Source organism: Stigmatopora nigra, chromosome 15 (assembly GCF_051989575.1).
Source record: "Stigmatopora nigra isolate UIUO_SnigA chromosome 15, RoL_Snig_1.1, whole genome shotgun sequence".
Lineage (NCBI taxonomy): Eukaryota > Metazoa > Chordata > Actinopteri > Syngnathiformes > Syngnathidae > Stigmatopora > Stigmatopora nigra.
In genome coordinates this window covers 11591523-11614340 of record NC_135522.1, presented here as the reverse complement: position 1 = coordinate 11614340, position 22818 = coordinate 11591523, and the positions used below count along the sequence as shown (strand labels likewise).

General features: G+C 39.7%; 1 long non-coding RNA gene across 2 annotated transcripts; it reads left to right on the top strand.

Moving 5' to 3' along the window:
* The first annotated feature begins 4573 nt into the window (after window positions 1–4573).
* On the top strand, window positions 4574–14005 carry LOC144209187 (uncharacterized). Of its 2 annotated transcripts, XR_013329021.1 has the most exons (4): window positions 4574–4796; window positions 8836–11123; window positions 11195–12396; window positions 12803–14005. It is a non-coding gene; the product is annotated as an uncharacterized LOC144209187 (long non-coding RNA). The 2 variants fall into 2 exon arrangements; XR_013329020.1 differs by having other exon boundaries at window positions 8836–12396.
* Window positions 14006–22818: the final 8813 nt, after the last annotated feature.

Here is a 22818-nt window from a genome sequence, read left to right as displayed (position 1 = left end):
AATAGTGTCACAAAAGATCTTCCTGCAAATGTTTTTTTAAGAAATATTCCATTTGAGTCATTGATATTCACAAGGCTTGACATTCTTTCCTGTTTATATTTGTAACTGTTGTTCATTGTAGGAAGAAAAGTTGTTTGTCCAGCGAATAAGATAAAAACGTGTAATTTAGCTAACTAACTGACTGTAGCCAAGTATTGTCATTTTTCACTGTATATTCTAAACGTGATTGAGTGACAGGAAGGAATTAGGATATTTGAAGTGGTTGATTGTGAATGGATTGGCGCTACAGTAATATATATAAATATATATACATATATAAATATATACATGCACACATACACAAACAGCCTTTAAGATGATTGGCAAAGAGGTTCAGAGACGGGAGTTCACGTATGTTAATTGGGTTGAAGGTGGTTTAGCTGAATGCACTCTTTTTGAGGGGACCCACTCAGTCATCTCTAGAGCCAGCCTTTGTTGATGTGTTGTGATTTTTTTTGTAGTGGAGGCGAAACTTTGTGATGGGACATTTTGGTGGCATCTGCAGTACATTCCCGGTTCAGGAATTTGTGCTCTTTTAAATATCGGACAGTGGTGGTGCATTTTTGGTTTTCTGCTCAATACTTTCAGAGCTTGCTTATAAATGGTTAGTGTTGTTTTTCAGGCTGACCAAATTGTTAGTCAGTAAATTATGTATGATATGATCATTGTGTCAAAATATAGTTTTGCTGACTCTGGCATTACATTGTAACTAATGAACCTAAAATTGCACACATTTCATTTTACTTTATTCAGTGTTTTTTTTCTATCTTTCGTTTAAAGACAAGTTGAGAGTCAAAAGTGATTCCTAGGTATTTAAATTCATAGACTACATTGATTGTCTTTCCTTGGACAAAAACATTGGGGTCACTGTTATTTGTCGTCCTTTTTGAGAGGCTTAGGGTTAGATACATACAGTCTTAGATATGTTTAAGTGTTATTTTCAAGCCAGTTATTCACGCTGTCATTCCATCTGTGAGTTCCTGAGCAGCATGTTTTTTTTCTTTTGTGTGGAAATATATGACAATTATAGGACAACACTTTGGCAGATCATTTATGTAAAGACTAAAGAGCAGTGGACCTAGCACTGATCCCTGTGGTACCCCAAGACTGTTATTCCGCGAAGTAGATTTTGTATTTTGTATCCTGACGCACTGTCATCTTGTGTGACAAATTAAAATTAGACAGTTTACCACCACAATGACCCTGCATTCATGTAGTTTAGATGTTATGTTTTCCAGAAAGAAGCAAACTGCCATTTCAGTAGAAAGAAGTTTTCTAAAGCCAAATTGTAGCATGTCCAGGGCGTATGGACTGCTGTTAATGTGGTATACAATTTGCTCCTGTACTATCTTTTCCACAACTTTTGAGATTGCTGAAAGGATGCTTATAGGTCTGTAGATTTTGGTTATTGTGGAGTTCCCTGATTTGAGGACCAGTGTTATGACAGAGTACTTCCAGGGATCAGGAAAGAGACCCTTGTTTTTTGTACTTGTTCACAATAGTGATTTATGGAGCTGAGAGATTCTTTGTGGTATTTTCATCCATATAAAGATATCTTTAGTGTTCCCTCTCGTTTTACTAATTATATTTATAAAGAAATGTTATTTTGCAGTACTGAGTTTCTTTTGTTACTACTTTGTTTCTTAGGTAAGTAAATCTCTGTCTGTCATTCATCATTTTTGTTTTAAGGGATATTTTGAGAGCCTGGTCTTGTTTTCTCATTTAACCATGGGAGCTGATTCTTTTTTGATGGTTTTGTTTTAATTTTTCTCGGGAATGCTGGTCTGATAGACCTTTGATGCAAGTTGTTTCCTAGTATCGCTGCATTGTCTCATTTTGTGGGTGGCTGTGTAATAACAACGGTAAGCATCCAGCTGGCTCCAAGTCTGGGAACCAGCAAGGATCACTAAGATGCACTTTGGACTTTTACTACAAGCCTATACATGTTTTCCCCACCCTCCCCCCTCAACCCCTACTTCTCCCTCATGCTCTTTTGGTCCCTGTTCCTTTGGTTCTCTCTTTCATTTCAACTGAAAAGACAAAAACACAACAGATCACCCTGAATCATCGGTATAATCGGCAAATCCGTTCCTGGCCTTCTTTCCCAAAAATTACAGCAGCATGTGGTGCAGGATTCCCACATGAGAAAGAGCGTCGTGCGGAGAAGGCTGCATGTTCTGCTTCCTGGAGATTAACTTTGTATGCCTGACTCTTTCATTGAGACAGCCTGAATCCATCTAATGTAAATAAGCATGCGTAACCTTCAACAAACACATCTTAGTTACAAATGAGAGAATTCTGTGAGCTGATGTAAACTGTCCCCCCACTCTCGGCTTTTCCGCTAAGATCTCATGCCCCGCTATCCGATGGCGCCCAGGCCTCCCCGACTTTGACTTCCCACATTTAAGAGTTACTAAAAAAAGCATCTTCAAATTGTAACCATAAGTTTCCCTCCTCCCACCCTTTTTCAAATATACTAGGGTCTCTAGCTGACTCCTACAATGCCATTAACAGGCATAAATATTGAATCAAATGGCTCCTAAAAGCTAAATTCAAATTCTAAAAATTAGTTACCACATTTTATCGCATGTAAGCCGCCCGCGCACAAACTGTACCCTTAAAATTACCTTGAAATCATTACATTTTACAATGTCTTGCATATAAGTCACACCCTGATTCACAATTTTCAACTCTATATTCATGGATTTAATAGGGAGTACAGATGTCTTACTTTGAAGGGAAAATCTCAAGAAAAATCATTGCACGTGATATTTCGGAGATACTGTATGAATCAAAATCAAATTATTGGGGTCAATATAATAAGGAAGTTAATAATTCATCCATTAATGGTTGTTTTCTCACTGCAAAACAGAAAATAACAACAAATAGTAAAGGTTAATTTTCTGACAACTACTGGTGAAAAATAGTATAGCAGTGCTGTAAGTGTTGTGTTCATATACGCCATACCCTCGATTCAGTAATAATTTTTTCGAGTTCCAAATACAGCTTATTTGCGAGTAGGTTTTCTGTGGATCGATCACAATGAAACTTGGGTGTATTCTAAAGATCTATTGGAATTGATCCTTAAGTTCGATTTGAAAATTTGTCTTTCATCAGGGCTGATAAAGTTATGGTGGAATTTTAGATATGCGTTGAACAGTAGAGATTTCCTCCGAGACTTAAAAATACATGCATGGTCGGCTTGGTGAATGTATTAGTGTGAGGACAAATGGATGTTTGTAATGTAGTGCCCTGCGTTTGGCTCGCAAAAAAATGTAATGGGACAGGCTCCAGCACCCCCCATGACTTTTGAGGATATACAGAAAGATTTAACCAATAGTGGTCAGCCTTTTTTATCTAGTGCGTCAATAGAGGGCAGCCTTCATCCTGATTAGCACACTAATATTTGCAGGGGTGGCCAAATGATCAACTCATCCGCAAGATGTCCAGAAGCTTCATACCAATCCAGATTATTTGATTCAGTTGTGTTGGTGGAGGGAGACATGGAAAAACAGACTGAACAGGGGTTCTCGAGGACCAGACTTTGCCACCCCTGCTATAAGGTGTATAGTGGACGATAAACCGCAGGGTTAGGAGCCCGGGAAAAAGTAAAGGCTTAAAGTTGAAAAACTATACGTTAATTTGTGATAATTTCTCTCTGCATGTTAGCAGGCTACTTATTGAATCATTATCGGGATTAAGGATCATTTACAACATTTTTGGGGAGAATGGGGAAGGGTTTGGTGAGATTTTTTTTCTTGAAAACAGTCACACTTCATTGGTTAGAAAAATTAGAAAAATCACAGATTTTTTTCTTATCTCAAAGTATGGAATTTGATCCCCTTTGATATAGTCTGTCAGTTTATCCTTCGCACTCATCCTTGCAGTGGGTGCATATGTGATAGGTGCTATTGTTGCACTTTCAGCAAAACTATTCAAGGGGACTTGTTGATAAACTTTACTTCAGAAAGATGACACTATAACCACTCTACTTATCAGTAGCTCCATGTTGAAGGCCCTCATGCTGGTTTGTGAATGTGCGTGTACACATTTTTCACGCGTAATGGGACCTCGGCCATAAAAGATATCTTTATCTATGTGACAGATTCATCAGTTACATTAGGGCGAAGAAGTTTGTCCAAAATACAGATGAAAAATGCTTGCTAGTTTTATTGGAGCTTCCCTATATGTGCTTACGCTATAAATCTGCCCCCAGTGTTTTTTTATGCAGCAAAACATTCATTTGTCCCTAGTAGATGTTCAATCCATTTAAAGTGGTAGGGTGGTAGCGAATGAACCTTGCCTTATAAAGATCAGCACCGATGAAGTGTTTATTTTTATATATAAAACACACCACATTATTGGATTGGATAACTTTATTCATCCCGTATTCGGTAAATTACATTGTGGCAGTAGCAAAGGGGTGATTAGACAGACCAGCAAAGCAAAAGCACAAAGTACAAAGCAAATCAAAGTAAATGGAATCATCAAAACATTAAGACATAAAAGCAGCAAAAACATTAAACGAGCAAGAGTGGACGGAGCTACCGCTGTCGCCGGCTGCCGCTTAAACAGCGCCATTATAAGGTGCATTACTTCATCAATGTACTGCATATGCTACTTTTAACAATGTCATAATTGTTTCATTTAGGAATTAATTTATTATTGTAATTGGTTTGATGAATGTTGGATACAGTGTGCGTCTGAAGTTTCTGCTTGAACAAGCAGCCCCTGACTGCAATCACTAATGCAGCTGGGTATGATTACATCTAGGCTTTTTGTCGAGTCAATGATGATGACAAAGCGTATGTCCGATTATTATTATTATTAGTTCAGATTAAAAAAAAGTGTACGTTAAAACATGACTGTAATACAGTGTTCCCTTGGTTATCGCGGTTAATGGGGACCGGGACCACCCGCGATAAGTGAATTTCCGCGAAGTAGGGACTCCCCTTCAAAAATGCTTAATTTGAATTTAATTCCCCCCATTTTTTACCCCCTGTGTACAGTACGTGAAATTCATGTTATAACAAAAAACTGTAAAATATGTTGTCTCGATGTGATATTTGTATTTAAAAAGAAAAAATTCCAATAAAAATCTCCGAAGCTCTGAGTCCGCGGTAGCTGAACCGCGAAGTAGCGAGGGAACACTGTAAAAACATTTATTCATTTTAGGAGTCACATATCCACACAAGGATTCTGGGGGTCCCGGGGCCTAGCCTAGCCTAGCCAACAATGAGCAGTAGACAGGGAACACCCTGAATTGGCATAACAATGAACAACCCTGCATGCAAAAAATGATAGCTATGGACAATCTGGACAGTTTAATCAGCCTAATCAATATATTCATTTTATTCAACATCACTTTTCCTCATCATCTTATACCCTATCCTTGTTAACTTTGGGTGGAAGGTAGACAACACACATATGTGGACAGATCAACATTTGCACTCTCAATCCCATGCTACCGTAACCGAATTCATGCGAATGAGCAGCTACACCATCATTATCAATGGCACTGAAAGAGTTGAAAGCAATATGGCGTTTATAAGATAAGCAAAGTGCTTGATTTATTTAGTTTGTAGGTCATAAAACATTGTGTTCTTTTTCCAGAAAATGTTCACAGTGCTCAAACCGCAGGCTCACACAACATTTTCACGAGCCAGTCATTCATTAGTACGATACCCAATGGTACTTGGAGTAAAACATATTCAACTTGTTGGTGCGTGTAAGTTTCGGTGTCACACCCACAATCATAGTAGAAAAAAATGCCAATTACAAAGTCACTGTAGTGGGGGCGTGAGAGTGGAGTATCTATCCCCAGGGTCTATCCCACGCCCCCGCACACTTTGTGAGCATGTGCAAACTAATGGAGTTTGAAATGGAAATTAACTCTTTCAGTTCCATTGGCCATGATAGGTGGGCAATTCTTTGCCTTTTGAAAGTTAATTTAAACTCTTTAAATGTCTCACGTCATTTTCTGAACGGCTTTATCCTCATTAGGGTCGCGGGGGGTGCTGCATCTCATCCCAGCTGACTTCGGGCCAGATGTGGGGGACACCCTGAATTGGTGGCCATCCAATTGCAGGGCACAAGGAGACAAACAACCATTCCCGCTCACACTCATACTTAGGGGCAATTTAGAGTCTCCAATCATCCTACAATGCATGTCTTTGGAATATGGGAGGAAACCGGAGCACCCAATGAAAACCTACACAGGCGCAGGGAGAACATGTCAACTCCACACAGGTGGACTGGCCTGGATTTGAAACCAGGTCCCGCACTGTGAGGCCAACGCTAAACACTCGCCCCCTGGGCCGCCCCTTTCTTTCTTATTAGTATGTGTCAAGTTCATTTGAAGCAGAAGAGCTGACAGTCAATGAATGAGTGTCACGTCTAGATAATTTACTGTGCATTTTTGGTCACCCTTCTAACGATTTTGGGTCACTTCCTATTCATTTCTGATCAATTTCTGGTTATGCAGGTTCTATACTTGTTTATTTTGTCTCATTTCCTGTTTATTTTGAGATTTTCCATAAGAAATATACTCAAATAATGCTCAAAGGTTTTTCACTTATTTTTATTTTAAATTAATAATTAACTCCTTCAGTGCAATTAATGGTAATAGAAATCATGTTGCGTCCAATCATTCTTCTGTAAATTTAAATAGGTTCATCAGTAGTATTTGTCCATCATTGATTTTTGAAGAAATGGCAGCAAAAGAACAAACGTTCATTCTCTGTCAGGCCTCCAACTTCACATCAATTTATGACCTTGAATAGAAGCGACTGAGCTAAAGTTGCAAACAGACTTTTTTCAAAATTGTCTTCAATTCAGCTTTAGTATCAAAATATATTTTGTCACATCCTTCCACAAGCATGCCAACTCAAAAGCCAAAAACAACATTTCAATTGCCTCTCTTGGGCTTTAGTGTGTGTGTTTGTGTGTGTGTGTGCATGTGTGTTTGTGTGCGGGGAAGGGGGGGGGGGGATTTATGTCTAAACTACATGAAGTAACCCCAGATTGTTGTGTGGGATAGTTCAAAATGCCCCAAAAATAGTGCCTGGCAAGGCTGCTGGAATGACAATCTGCATCGTTTAACCATACAAGGAATTGTTCTGAGGACCTTCACAAAAAATGACCAATTTTAGGCAAACAAGTGAAAGGGTGGATGGGTGGTTAGCATGTCGTCATCACAGTTCTGAGAGCCTGGTTTCAACCCAAAGTTGGTCCTCCAGTGTGGAGTTTGCATGTTCTCTCTGGGCTTTTGTGTGTTTTCTTCGAATATTCCGGTTTTCGCCAACAGTACAAAAACATGAATGATAGGCTGGTTGGACTCTAAATTGCTCCTAGGTATGAGTGTGAATGGTTTACCGTCTCCTCGTGCCCTGCGATTGGCCGGCTAAAAATGGTGTCCCTGCCTCGTGCTCGAAGTCAGCTGGGAGGCTCCTGCACTCCTTGTGAGGATAAGCAGTTCAGAATGAATGAATATAAATCTAAAATAAAGAGCACCTGGCTGCTATCAACAGATTACACTTGCAAAAGGTGTAAGCTTATACGGTTTGAATGAAAACCTGCCGCCCCTGACGCCCTTTGAGGATTGGTTTAGGTCCGCTGTTTTAGATTCACCAAATGAAGCATCTATGATTGACTGGCTGTAGATATTTATTTTTTGGAGTGCAACACAGTATCCAATTTAAACGCTGTATGGGGACATTGACCATTGGTCATAAAAATAAATTTAAAAAAAACGTGCCATAAAAAAACACATGTTCACATATGTGGACATGAAATTTTGGCCCATGTAGGCCACAATATTAACATTTTGTCTTTAAATGTAGCCTAAATGACCTATAATATCATACGTATAAGTAGGAATTTAAGTTTATCACTTTTAATTTTTGTTATAAACCCTTATTTTTGGAAAAAATATTTATAGTCATGAAATGCTAAAACAAAACATTTATTCGACCGTACAAGTTCAAATACCCACAGTGCAACCCAGTAAATCAGTGTCAGAACATAAAAAATCCAAACAACCAAATCTTTTCAACTCATATTTTTCCAGTGACAGGGATCTGCATCAAGTCTTGTTGACTGGGATCAATGGCATAAAATTATTTTGTCTTAGTGTCAAGTGCCAATCTATTTTCAATGACCATAGGTCCGTTCTCACTTGCTAGTAAAGAATGGATTAGACGGCAAGCACTGTAATGTATGAGCTAACATTAAACCAGTTAGACCAGTAGGATGGTCATATGTTTCCTCAGTTTGAGTGTTGCAGGGTGTTAATATGTCAATGTTACTTTATGGTCAATGTAAAAACGGTTTGTTTTTAGAGCAGATCTGATTCGTCTGTTACCATCATCCACAGCCAAGGAGTTAATAAGGAAGTGACCAGAAGGGCAGTCTGGCAAGATGTCAAATGCTACAAAACGCTAATGACTCTTACACAGCAGACCTAGCGGACAAAAAATGACTCACAGGCACCCGCTGATCAAGTCCAGACACACTTATTAGTTACGTAGTCACATTTATCTAGCTGTAGTGTCACAGCTAATTCTGAAGAGGCTTTGAAGGCTTTGATCTTCCCTTTCTTCAGTATTTTTTTCTATGCTACATTCATTCAGTGATTTTTCTTGTCTGGAAGTGAGAACAGACACACAATACTAGAAAAAGATGATCTGTTAGCACTTACAGTCTGATTTTAATCAAAGTTGTACCTCTCTGAAATAATACCTTGCGGTGTGCTAATAACATCTCATCTCATTTTTTGAACCGCTGTATCCTCATTAGGGTAGGGGAGTGCTGGAGCCTATTCCAGCTGACTCCGGGCCAGAGGCAGGGGACGCCCTGAATCGGTGGCCAGCCGATCACGGGCACAAGGAGACGGACAACCATTCACACTCACACCCTAAAGGCAATTTAGAGTGTCCAATCAGCTTACCATGCATTTTTTTGGAACGTGGGAGGAAACCCACGAGAACATGCAAACTCCACACAGATGGACATGACATCTATTTGAACCCAGGGTCTCCCAAAGCTATGAGGCAGACGCACTAACAACTCGCACCACCGGGCCGCTCCCTGTTAGTCTGTAAACCAAAACCAAAAATAAAGAAAAATTTGGTGGGGTCACTTCCGGGGGTGATTCCTTTTAATTTCCTAAACTTAAACTAATAGATTTTGTTTTAATTTCAGGTTACTTCCTGTAGATTTTAGGTAATTTCCTGTTTGCTTTGGGGCATTTCAATGCGAAACAAACTCCGGTAATGGCCTATGATAACACAGAAGTTATTTAAAAAAACAAAATATATTTTTGAACTGTTTCAGTGAAATTAATAATTTTAAACATCCTGCCCATGAAAAATTCATGAGTTTGTCACTAATGAGTGTCCAATCAACTTGTGAGTTTATCCCGAGTAGACCATCAATCCATTTGAACTGGAATATCTGGTTGAGCATTCGTTTATTTGCTGCCAAGCCTTTCACTTCCAAATTAATTGGACTATCACCACCAATGTCAGGCAATGAGATACATGATTGTGCTATAAAGGGTTAAGAGAACTGGACCATTAGTTAAAATGATCAAGTTATTTAAAAACGTAATTCGCTCCTCTGTGATTAAGGTTTACCACAGCTAGTAGCCGATCTGTAGCAGATGCATCTCAGTTATATAAAAGCATTTAGTGTTGTGCCAAGCGAAATAGACGTTTGGCACAAGAGATCTATAATCCTAAAGTTCCTCGACCTTCTAATCTGCAGACGTTTAATATTGTTGGCATCTCTCTGAACCTGTCAGTACATCGTCTCAGGGAGGGAACTCACGGTTTAATTCGCTAAAGGCCTCGCCAGAACTTTGAGAAAGATGACAGTGAGTAAGAGACAGAGCTGTACGATTTATCTAGTTATGCTGGTTGCATGCTATGTCCTTCCGTTAGCACCTTGAATGTGACAGCAAAAATGAAACATTAATTTTTTTACAGGGCTCAAACTGTCAGAAAACTAAATACAAAACAGGCAACATTTGTATATTTTATGAATGTTTGAAAAAAAACTTTTTTCTTTTACATATTATTTTTTAATTATAAAGATAAATAATGAAGATTAACCACCCAATGTCATATACTATGTCTTTTCAGCAGCTGAATGAGTCATAGGAACGGGGCTAGGCAATGCATCTGTGGCGCATCAGGAACGTCCAGTACTTAAAGACCACAATCACCGTCAGCTGACTGTTGGACGATTGCTCTTGTGTTATCGTTGTGTGCCTGACATTACTTCATATAGTTGCATTTATTATTGTGATTATGTTGGTACTTTGCATTCTTTAGTTTACCCACCGACTCCGTTGTGCTGTTTTTCCTTTTGCCTTAAATTCCGCATAGGTTGCGTCACACCGTAGCGCAGTGGTTCTCAATCTGGGTTCGATCGAACCCTAGTCGTTCGGTGAGCCGGTCTCAGGTCTTATGCGGAGCCTCTGCCGCAGAGGTAGAGACAGATCGACTCATCATGTCTGTTCAGGATAACATGCCTTGCATGACCATCACTGGCTGCATGCGATCACGTGACATTGCTTGGCCGATCAGTGCTGCGAGGAATTTCTATATTTTGAATTTGAAAAAAATCCCATTTTATTTTACACTAAAGTAAGTGTTGGTGAAATCACATATGAAAATTGTGGGGTTCAGTGAATGCGCGATATGAAACTAGTGGTGTTCGGTCGGTAGTTCCAACAAGGTTAAGAACCACTGCTTTAGTATGAATTGTTTTGGCAATGAGTGCCATTTCCTTAGTTCACTCTCCAACTCGGTCGGGCTACCTTTGTTGTACTTTGTCATAGTGTCATATTGACATATTGCTGTTTATGTTTAAAAAATCATCTGTTCATTCGTATTGCTTTTCCTGCGTTCACTCTCACACTCATACCTGGGAGCAATTTATAGTGTCCAATCAGCTTACCATGCATGTTTTTGAAATGTGGGGGGAAACCGGAATACCCGGAGAAAACCTACGCAGGCCCTGGGAGAACATGCAAACTAACCACTCAAGCTGCCGGGCCATTCCTTGGGGTAAGACAACAGGTAAGAAAAACATCACGCCTGAAACAAATGAACCGCAAGATTTCTATATCTAAATATTTTCTCACTCTTAGGTTTTTGTGTTCAGACTTGTGCAAAGCGTCGTTTAGCCTCCCGTGAGTTGTGGGAGGAAAGTGACAGCTAACGGTGGTTTCTGTCAAGATTTTCAAGTTATGCTCCTGATGCGAGGAAGAGTCAAGTTGAGGCCTGTCGCTGGTTTTCCGCTTCTTTGTTGCTTGGGCCTCAAGAAGCAAGGAAAATAGAAAAACACCAGAGTGACTGGCTTGCCTCAGAGCGTGGCAGCTCCTGCTGCAAGCCATTCCCATCCTGCTCATCTGTTTATTATTTTCATGTGCGGGCTTGCGCCTTTATGAGGAAGCGGGGGAATAGGTCAGGATGAGGGAATAGTCTCCCATGTTTCTTTCACAAGTTCTCTGGAGACTGAGTTGATAGGTTTGTGAAAGAAACCATGCGTAGGATTTGATGGGAAATGTTTAGAAGGGTTCAATTTGCACTGTGAGGCCATACTAGTACATTGTTGTGATTAAACCCCAAAAGATGTAGAACTTCCCTGCCAAATCAATCACACCAGCGTGAAATCTAGCTTGGTGAATGTTGCACAAGTAATGGCCAAAACTTATAGGACCTTGATACTCGTTCTCATATCACAAAAATTATGTAATTGGTGGAGCATTCAAAGAAACATGTCGGCCCTGTGCAATAGGTGCCCTGTGTACAATATACTGTAAATTAACAATGTGTTTATTGCCCTTCCCAAGATTATGATCAACATCTTATTAATTGTGTGCTTTCCAATCTGTTCATCATTAGTCAATATCCCATCCATTTCACGTGAGAGGATGGCGGAGAATTAATATATGTTCATTTACTGGCAACCTTCTGGCTTCAAATGGATGGGAAGTGGAAAATCTAGTAAAAATATATGTACAAATATCAAACCGTGGTAATAATGAAATGCAGTGGTGTGCCGTCAGGGCCTTCAAGGCCTTCTCTGTTGGCCTAGCAAATATCTGAATCATATATTATATTTTGTCCATGAATACTTATTAAATAATTCCAGATTGTCTTTTAGCTTTCCTTCATTGCTTTCCCTTTGGTTGCACTGCTTCTAGATATGTTTTACCATTTTTTAACCAATCACATTTCAGCCATTATTTGTTGCCAGGGTCAGAAATCTGCCTCAAGGCCGTCACAATCAGTGAAGTTACAGTTCAACGAACAAGGGCGCAGGGAACCGGAGCGCTACAACGAAAAGGTAAAGAAAAATAGGCAAATCTTAAAAAGATAGACTCTGTAAACTTTTATTTTCGGGGACACGACGAAAGCGCTGCATCCACAAAAAAAGGAAATTATGTGGAACTTATTTCTCGCATTGCTGAGAGAAAGACGGTTTTACATTACCACCTGTCCACTAATAAAGTGTTTAGTGGCAGGTCAGGCAAAATACCAAACAACCTCATCACTGCTATTGCTGAAGTGATGGAAGAAGAGATGAGAAGGGAAATAAAAGTACTGTTTGTCTCTGTAATGGTGAATGATTCTGTGCGGTGTGCGGTGTGATGGATTTAAAGCACATCCAGATGATTTTGAATTTTGCTTTTTTGCTTTACACATTTAATGGCATTTTTGAGCATTCAGACGTGCTTTTTTCAATTCTACAGAACAACAAACTAGATGTACAGTTTTTTCCTGCAAGAGTAAAGGTGTTTTGTGACACAGTTGAGCGCTAGAGGAGCCGATATGAGGAAATCTACGAGGCCACTGAATGCAGTGCTGGTGTTCCAGGCGCACGAAGAGGTCAAGCGCAAGATTTTAAAGCGCACTCCACGACAGGATTCTGGACAAAATTACTCGCCAGACGCGGGCCAGATTTCAAGAACACGAAAGACTGATGTTTTTCTCCCTCCTCGACCCGCAGAAGTTTTGGGAATACCAGAAAACTTTCCCCACATGCAGCCTTCTCCATCTTAACGCAGAGCCACGGTACACTTTTCGATCCGCATCGTTCGGCTAAGAACAGAATTGATTGTTATGTATGACACGGATGATTTTACAGGAAAATCTCTCACTGATCTCCTTGACTTCCTTCAGCAGAAAATTCTGAGTGAGAGAGCATGGGGCGGCTGTACACATTACTATGAAGACCCGAATAATCATATGCCTACGATTATTTTTTCAACTCAAATTTTCGCATGCCTACGATTCTTATTCCGGTGCCTACGATTATTAATTTTTGCCTCAATTAAGTCCGTGCAGCAGCAACATTGTTCTATGTCATTAACTTTCTACGTGTAAAGCACACGTGCTGTTTTTACTAACGTACTAGTACTAGTAAGAACGTGCAATTGCCACTGGTAGAGTTGCAATATACATAATTACAATGTATTGGTAGGCCTAATATATACGAAAGTTACGTTATACGCAATTCATTGCAGCAATTATTTGGAACTGTAATACAACTTTGCAACACGATTATCTGTCACTAAATATCTCGTGCCTACTAATATTTATTATTTTTGGAATTTTCCACTGCCTACTCTTATTCCGGTGCCTACTATTATTAATTCATTTGGAATTTTCCACTCCCTACTTCTATTCCAGTGCCTACTATTATTCGGGTCTTCATAGTAGTGAGCTTGACAGTGACCATTCCCGTGTCCACTGCTTATGTCGAATGGAAATTTTCAGCCCGAAAGGGAATTAAAACTTATGCCAGAAATACAACAGGACAGACTCGACTGTCGGCATTAGCTTTGATGGCAATAGAAAATAACTTCTTGATGGACCTGAAATGCACGTGTAATTTGTAACACAGTAATTGAAATCTTCTTGAGAAAAGAAAGGAGGATGCATATTGTGTATAAATAAAAATAATTCTTGGTGAGTAAAATGTCTATTTTCCTAAAAAATATTTCAATTTTTTAGGTTATTATTGATTATGTGTTTCAGCTGTAGCTGTATTTATGGTTTCATAGCCATAAAATACTTAGTGAGGGTCCATTTCATTCACAGCACTACTCCAGGCCTAAGTGTGAAATGCACGGCCAGCCACTGATGAAATGTGTTTTAAATACATTGCATAACTTATGTGGTCAAAAGATCAACACTCCATGTCATGAATTTTCAGACCATGTCTGCTCTACATTATCTGCAAAAATGAGGGATTAGGGTAAACGAAATCCTTAACGCATTTCACATAGCTCTTCCTCTTACACTGTTGGACGTCAGGAGGACTTCTCTGCTGAGCTAGAAATATCTGAATCATAGACCTATGTTAAATATATTATGTCCGTGAATATATAAAAAACTGAATGATCTGGTCAGAAATCTACTCACGGGCATTCTTAATCAATTCTGCGGGCCCCGTCCCAGAAAATAAGGGCTGGTCAGATGCTTGTTTAAACCAATCCGATTCGGATTGGTGACACAAAGGCCTTCTTGAAGGTCTATGGAAATGTCAGGGTTTTTACAGCTGTGAGAATAAGTCTTTGATATATTACACCTTGTGTTAATATATTATTTTCAACGTGAGTGCAGTATTTACATTTTTTTCCTACATATACAGATTATTTTTAGATATTAATACATTAGTCGTTTCATATGCTTACAACATTTGATAAATACATACACTTCATGATAATTGTGCTTGTGCACTTGAATTTTTGTATAGGCGTGAAAACATGTAGTATGGTATTAAGAATAGGGTTTTTTCGATGTCTGGTCTATATTATCCACGATTTTTCGAGGAATTACTGTATGCACTGCATGTGTAGACATTTTTTTCACTGCTGACCTCGGAGCTCACACTTTAGCCATTGGTTTTTATGCATGGCATAGTGTGGGTACTCAAATTCAGGTGCCCTCTGACCTTACCATAGCTGCAAGAGCGACGGCCTTGTGATGGAAAAAGCCAGGACCCACACAAGTAGTTTCAAAGTCACATTCCAGGGGACACTTTTCCCATCGCCGAGTAATAACATCTCTGTTCTCTTCTGGCTTACGTTCATGGGAGTGGGTGATCGTGAGCGGGGTCCTGCGCGGCACTCATAGTCGACCTGACCTCTGGCACATGCCACAGCTAGTCTATTCTCCGCAGGTCAGAGTAAAAGGCAGAGGGCCTGGATGTAGGAGAAAGGACCATGCCACTAATACAGAATACAAGGAAATATTAAAGATGTTTGATGGCAGATGTGAAATAATTCTAGTGCCATGTTAATGATAAATGTCCAATTCCATGGTATCGAATCATCCTTCTCCTCTAAATTAAAATGAATTGATCGTGAGTAAGACTGTGGAAGTGTAGTTAACTTGTTCGCCTCCCTGTTCTGGGATTGAGGTTTCAATCAATGTTGCCTCTAAACTGCGCACTTCCGCAATTGCGCACTAATCTCGTCTTCTCTGCGCAGCAGCAATCATATGGCGTGCAGTAAATAAAATCCGAACTTTTTTTTAATTTTCATTTTTTTATTTTATTTTTTATTTATTTACCCCTTTTCCCATGATGGCGCCGTTTACATGGCAGCCATTGGCAGTAGCTCTGTCCACTCTTATATTTTTCGTGTTTTGCAGCCTGTTTTACATGAAAAATTAGAGAAAACATTGACATGCACCTGCTTATGGCAGGTGTGATACTGGTGTGCCCATAGCGAGCAATGATGATTTCGCTCACACTGGTACTCAGTGCGCTCAGGGAGGTTATCTTTCTGCCCAGACCAACGAAAAATTAGAGGGAACATTGGTTTCAATCCTAGGTGGGTTCGCCCTTCCTGTATGGTGGCTGCAGGTTCTTCCCGTCCCAGAGTGAGATTTCTCAAGGTACTCCCGTTTCCTCCCACATCCCCAAAGCTTGGTTGGGTGACCAATTATGAGAGTGTGCCTGACTAGTTGTTTGTCTCCTCGTTCCATGCGATCGGTTGACCACCCATTCAGGGTGTCCCCCGCCTCTGGCCCGAAGTCAACTTGGATAGGCTCCAGCACCCTGTGCGACCCTAGTGAGGATAAAGCGTTTTAGAAAATGAATGAATGAAATTTTTCTCTCTTAATACATGTGAAACTCATCCTTAGAGTTCTGTTTTAAATTATTTTGAAATAAGCATCTTTTGTTCATTTATTAGAACATCTGAAGCCTGAGAAAGCACTTAAGAGCAATGAAAATGTTTTTGGGGCAGTGTAGCCAGCGTGCATATTTTGATCATGGCCTCCACTGCAAGTTGAATGAAGGGAATCTTTGTGTGCCGTGTCCATTGATTTTTTTGGTATGCCCCCCATTCCCCCTCCTTTACCCCTTCCCCTCATCTAAACAAAAGAATGCCTCCATCTATTGACCGTGAAAAGATGTTCGTCGATTTGTCCTCAGTGAAGAGAAGTCTTTGTTGGTTATCTTCATTGGAGAGCCGCCACCATTTGGCCAGGCCTAATCAGAATACAAACACTCCTCTGTCGTTTGGCTGCTTTCCCTCTCGCCCCATTATCTCCAACCCCCGTCACGTCTGTCTTTTTTTAACTACAGCAAATTAGATTAAACAAATTTTTGCATCTTTTTTTTCCACAATTCACTTGTCGGAATGTGGTACGTTTGATTTTTGTATCTTTTTTTGTTTTAATGATCTCATCCAATCAAGTGTGGTGTAGATGTCTCCCTCAGCCACAAGCCCATGTACGGCCTAGTCTGTGAAACCCCTCCTTGGAGGAAATCCACAATGAGAAGTGTATTTTAGTTAACATCTTGAAGCAGTTCATGATTCATAAGGAACTTAAAAGTACCATCTCAACATATAAAACGCTGTCATTTGGGACAAGGTGGATAAGAAGTCAGATTACTTTAAAAAAAAGTAATGAGATGGCAAAGATAACTCGCAGATTGCACATTGTTTATATAGTCTCTTAGTGAGAAAGTTCGCAGCGGTTAAGTATGACGTGGCGGAGTTGTACCTAAGAGCAATGAAGCAGGCGGGAACGGGAGTGAGAGTACACTAACGTAATCTTTATTAACAAAAACTTGTTGACAAAAATAAAACCTTAATTACAAGAAAAAACATAGTACTAACTCAGTGGTTCTTAACCTGGAGATCAGGACACATTAACTCATCATGTCTATTAATGATAATGCCCTGCTTGACCATTACCGGGTGCAGATGATCACGTGACATTGCTTGGCCAATCAGTACTGCGAGGAATTTATACATCATGAATTTGAAATAAAAGCATATCTTATTTTACACGAAAGGGTTTGGTGAACAGACATGACCAGAGCATAGCGTGCAGAACGAGACAGCACTGACAATCTGAGAAGGGTCTGAAAAAATAACTGGAAAAAGCATTTATATAGACAGACAGGCGTTGATGAGACAATCAGAAACACCTGTGTGACATGAGAGAAAGCCAGCAGGAGAGAAACCAGGGGCTGGAAACAACAGGTGAAATCAATTGGTAATCACATAGGCAAGTCACAAAAGAAAAAGCCTAGACCACAAAAAAAAAAAAAACTAAACCCTCTAAAACCTATATACCTCAAAGATGACATCGACACTGTTTTCACATCTGTTTCCATACATTTTTGACGAAAATGTAAAAACGTTTTGACTGCAATTGAAGAAAATTAATGACTTGTTCATTCGTCACAAGCCGTTGTGACTTCAAATGGATTGGACGTCTAGTTGTGACAAATTCATTTCAGTTCACAGCAGAAGGATAAACGGATGTCAAATGACTGATTTTCATCACCATCAATGGCACAAATATATTCAAATGAGAAAAAACATCTAATTAAATATTTAAAATAAAAAGAGCATTATTACAGTTTTTCACTTTTGCTAGAATTTTCTTAAATAAGATAAAAATGAAATTCCCTTTTCATAAAAAAAGGAAAATATAAGCGACATTAGCTGCCATTGACAGCGTGAGTGAGATAATTTTTGCTGAACTTGAATAGATTGGACGTCCATTAGTGATATCACTAGCACATTCCATTTCACAGCAAAAGGATGAAAAAGCCACATAACTAGACGTCTATCATCGTAATCTGGACTGATTTAAATCATTTACATCTTTGCCTACTCGTATCGAGGGTTTTAGAATCACTGCCAGCTGTTATAGGAGCACTGGCCATTGTTTTGTTGTTTTTCTCTTTGTTCTGCATTTTACGCTCCAACAATAGTATCAGGAGCAATATTACACTGATATTACGTCATTGTTTATCTGAAAAGCGAAGGATCTCTTTACCCCGACATCACATGACATCGTTTCCCAGCCCTGCACAATTAACCGACATGTTCTAATCCCAGCCCCGGGATCTGTAAACAGACTCGTGTACATTATTTATTTTCTGGTCTGCCGGGAGAGAACGCAAGATAATGACAAAACAATAGCATTTCTTTCAGAAAAACAACATACACAACTTGTCTCTTTTGATTTACGGTCCCAAATGTTCTTGGGATCTAATGTCTGGACTCATAACCGGAGCCAATGACCATTAGCCCATTTCATGTCATCCATGAACAAACAAGTTGTGTGCTCCGGAGGTCAGCAAACATTGATGGTAAAGATGGACAGAAATCAAAAGAGGAGAGATAAAACAAAATGTCTGGCGAGATGGATGTGTTGAATTTTTCTCCCTGCCACAACAGGACAACTAGGTCGTCTCCTTGATTTGGCTTCAAAAAGATTCACACTAGCTCACATCTGTCCACTCATACCTGGGGGCAATTTAGAGTGTTGAAGCAAGAGAAGAATTGAAAATTGTAATTGAAATAGTGTACACGAGTCGTGCAGTGGTTCACTTTGACGATGTTTGTCTTGTACATTTTAAAAATATTATTAAAATTTGTCAAAGGCAAACATCTCTAGATCGATTTTTCTCAAAACTTCTGTCTATAAGCACAACCAAAGAGGAACTTTACCAAAACACAGAAGAAGCAATGGCGAACAATAAAATGGGTCAAAAGTTAAATGCCAAAAATATCATAAAATGTTAATGATTTTTTTTAAAATTTCAATCTAATGTTGTTTTCAAGTCTTAATTAGTTTATTAAGTGCATCCAAAATTGGGTCGCTTTCTTCAATATTAAAAGGTTGCTAGTTTTTGGAGGACCGTGGAACAAATTAGAGAATTTACATGTAAAGTACTACTTACGAAAAATGTAAGTTACGAAAAAAGTTTTTGAATCAATTAATTTTTTAAGTGGAGGTACAACTGTAGTTGAAAATTTCTTAAAGGAAGGAGGCTGGATTTTGTTTACAAATAAAAAGGATTTTTGGTGAGTGACATTATGCTACATTTGACCAAAATGTGGCTATATTCCTAAATAATATTGAAATTTTATGAGGTAATTATTAATATTTTTTGTGTCTGTTGCAGGTGGAAGCCAGACCACTACTGTTGCTGATCTATGCTGATCTTGGATCAGGCTGAAGCATTCTGTCTAGACAGATGCTCCTTTTAATGCCCGCATCCCTGAGCATCGCAAGCCTTTTCTTTGCCTTGTCTGGGTCCGAGTTATCTGTGCCTAGTTCTCACAATTTCCTGACCTTGAGTCTTTGTTGATCTCTTAGGTGAGGCACTACTAGAGTTTGACAATGGGGGGAAATGAGGATGTTGGAAAGTGGATTAACCAGCAAGTGCATGCATATTTAACGCTTTCAGTGCTATTGACAATGAGGGAAGTTTAATCATGTATGTCTTTAAAACTAATTTTAAACTTTCTAAATAAGGTTATCACTAGTGTACATTCCATTCTTTCAAACTGGGAAGGTGGCTGTGAGTGAATGAAAGAATGTCGCTCTTCAAAAGAATTGGTTGAATTGAATTGGTAGTTAACATGGAAAATGCACTATTAGCAAAAACATAAAAATAAATAAGTAATTGTTGCACAATGCATTTTCTTATTGCTTGAAACACAGGGAGAAATAATCGCAATCATTAAAAACTTAAACACTTTAACATGTCACATAAATATTTGTTTTCAATCAAATTGCGTATGCAAGACTTCAGTATGAATTTTTTGATAGTCTTCCATACTTAGTGGACAGCACCAACAGGTAACTGGATATATAAATACTTCAACTACTAATGACACTTCCGATAGATTGGACATTTATTGTCAATGGCAGCCACTGAATTAAAAGAATAAAACAAATCTTCTCTAAAATATGTCTTCCATTTTACCATTATTATTAAGAGTAAAAAGAGACGTGCAAAATCTGCGTCCCGAAGCGCACCACAGATTACTATGAACCTGTCATACAAATCCTTGTCTTTCTTTCTTTCAATTACATTGGTGATAATAGGTGACCAAACGTGCAGCATCCAATAATCCTTCTGTTGGGAATTAAAATGATTTTGTCACTATTCAATGGCCAACCCATTTGAATTTTGAGCCTAGCGGGCAAACTTTTGTTCTTTTAATGTGTTTATCATGTCCATTCGAGTTTGGCAATGCCGTTTGAGTTTGATTTATTTAATAAAGGGACTATACAATAAATGTGTTTATCATGCACTTTAAATAAGTTTATCACTAGTAGACATCCAATACATTTGAAGCGGGAGGGTGGCAGCAAAAGAATGTTCATTCACTCAGTGCCAACTCTCCTTCTTCAAGTTGACTGGACATCTAAACGCCGTCAATCAGTTAATATTCTGCCGGCAAATTATAAATAAGGAGGGTGCACATTTTATTATGCAGCCACACCGGTAAACAAGTTCACATTCAAGGTCTGTGAGTTTAGCTCTTCTGTACATGACAGGGTCACAATACAGAGGAGACCCCAACATGACATGCTGCCCTCATTATGTTGCAATTACGCTCTTGATTGTGAGACAATGGTTTGATGAGCGCCCTGCTTCAATGAGACTTCCCTGAAACTTCTGTGTTCATTCAATTAGTAAACAGTGCTACCATTCAGCACCCCAAATTCCCACCTTCCCAAATCCAACACCCCCTCCCCCTTCCAAACCTCCAATGAGACCCTGCCCTTTGCCTCCGGCGTCCCAACATCGGCATTCTTAGAACGCTTGGGACAAACGAGACTCCCCCCTGCCCCGACCTTCTCCCACCCCCTCACACACACCCATTTGATTGTGATTGACAGCGTCTTTGTTCCATTGTAGAGAGCTGTCGCCTCTGATGAAGACACAGAGGCGAGGAGCTGAAACAACAGGTCTGCGAACAGTTGCATCGTCCCCTACGACCACGTTCACGCGAGCATGTCACGCGGGGTGTCGCCGCCAGGACAAAAAGTCTCTAGCGAGGTCCCGGTCCACCGCTTTAAAGGCGACCAGCTGCCGAAGGGAGGCCCGGAGTTCGGCCCCGTGTCTGAGAAGGCCGTCATTGGGGCGCAGCCCTCCTCGAGGATGGGAACCAGGTCACATTCTCTCACACGGCACAAAGCGGGGTGCATGCCCAAGAGGAGTGGGGGTCTCTTGGGGAGGGGGAGTTTTGATGAGTAGAGGGCCATGACCTCTTTATATCCATCAACAGATCACTAACTCGGCCCACGGTCGTGCACATAAAACGCATTCATGCACACAAACACATGGTAATGGGCATGTGCTTGCGAACAAATGCTGAAAAGTGTTATTGCCTGCATGAGGCCTTCGTTGAAAACTTTAGCAATTTTAGCTGACATGGTGGACATTGTATTTTAAAAATTTGTGAACGACCAATAATCAGTCGGGCGATATTTGGACATTTGACGTACATAGTATCGGCCTTTTTCTAATCTGACCGGCTGATATGAAGAAATCTATTTGAAACTGTTTTATTTCGGCTCAGATGCAGCAGTGCATATCCTTTCTCCTGCCTGCTATCTTAGGCCTCAATGTAAACAAGCAGTTGCTTGTTTAGGGTTAGCATTATCAATTCTTGAACATTTTTTTACACCAATTGTTCACACTAATGAATATCAGCTCCAAAATATCGGTTGTCATACCTCTACTAAAAATGCCGCTAGGTACGACATTTTCAGGTTACAATTTTTTTTATATGCAAATGAGTGAACTGAGATACGAAAAAGTTCCAAGTCTTCTTCGTTAGATTGGAGAGGTGTCGTCTGGTCATAAGGAGGAACTTTTGTGGGAGGGTTTTGACACTCCAGGAAAATGGTGATGGGGAGTTTTGGTTGCTTTTTCATTTTTGTACAAATATGGTTATGTAAATGCATCCATCAACAAGATTGCAATACTGGAGCTCCCGGAGGAAACCGACGCAGACCCGGGGAGAACATGCAAACTTCTAACAGATGGACATGACCTGGATTTGAACCCAGGATCCCAGTGGTATGAGGCAGACACACTAACCACTCGCACTACTGGGCCGCCTTTCAATTAGGTGGACTACTTATTTATCATTTACCATGTATTGATTGTTTATTCATCATTACTATATATTGATTATCTATGTGTTTGGTTATTTGTTGTTGAGTCCATAGACTCAGCGAGTGGTGTGCTCTCAACAACTTGGCAATAAACATTTCCAAAACCAGGGAACTTATCCTGTAACAAGTCTGCTGCGTTCTGCTGATCTTACTTGGACTACTTATTTACGGGGTGAAAGATTTGCATCTCATTATACTTGTATAATGACAATAAAGGCATTCAATTCAGTTCAAACTGTGAGCCACATTGAAATATTCTTCCTGATTTCTCAAAGTACTAAGACCACGTTCTTCATCTTTATTGCCG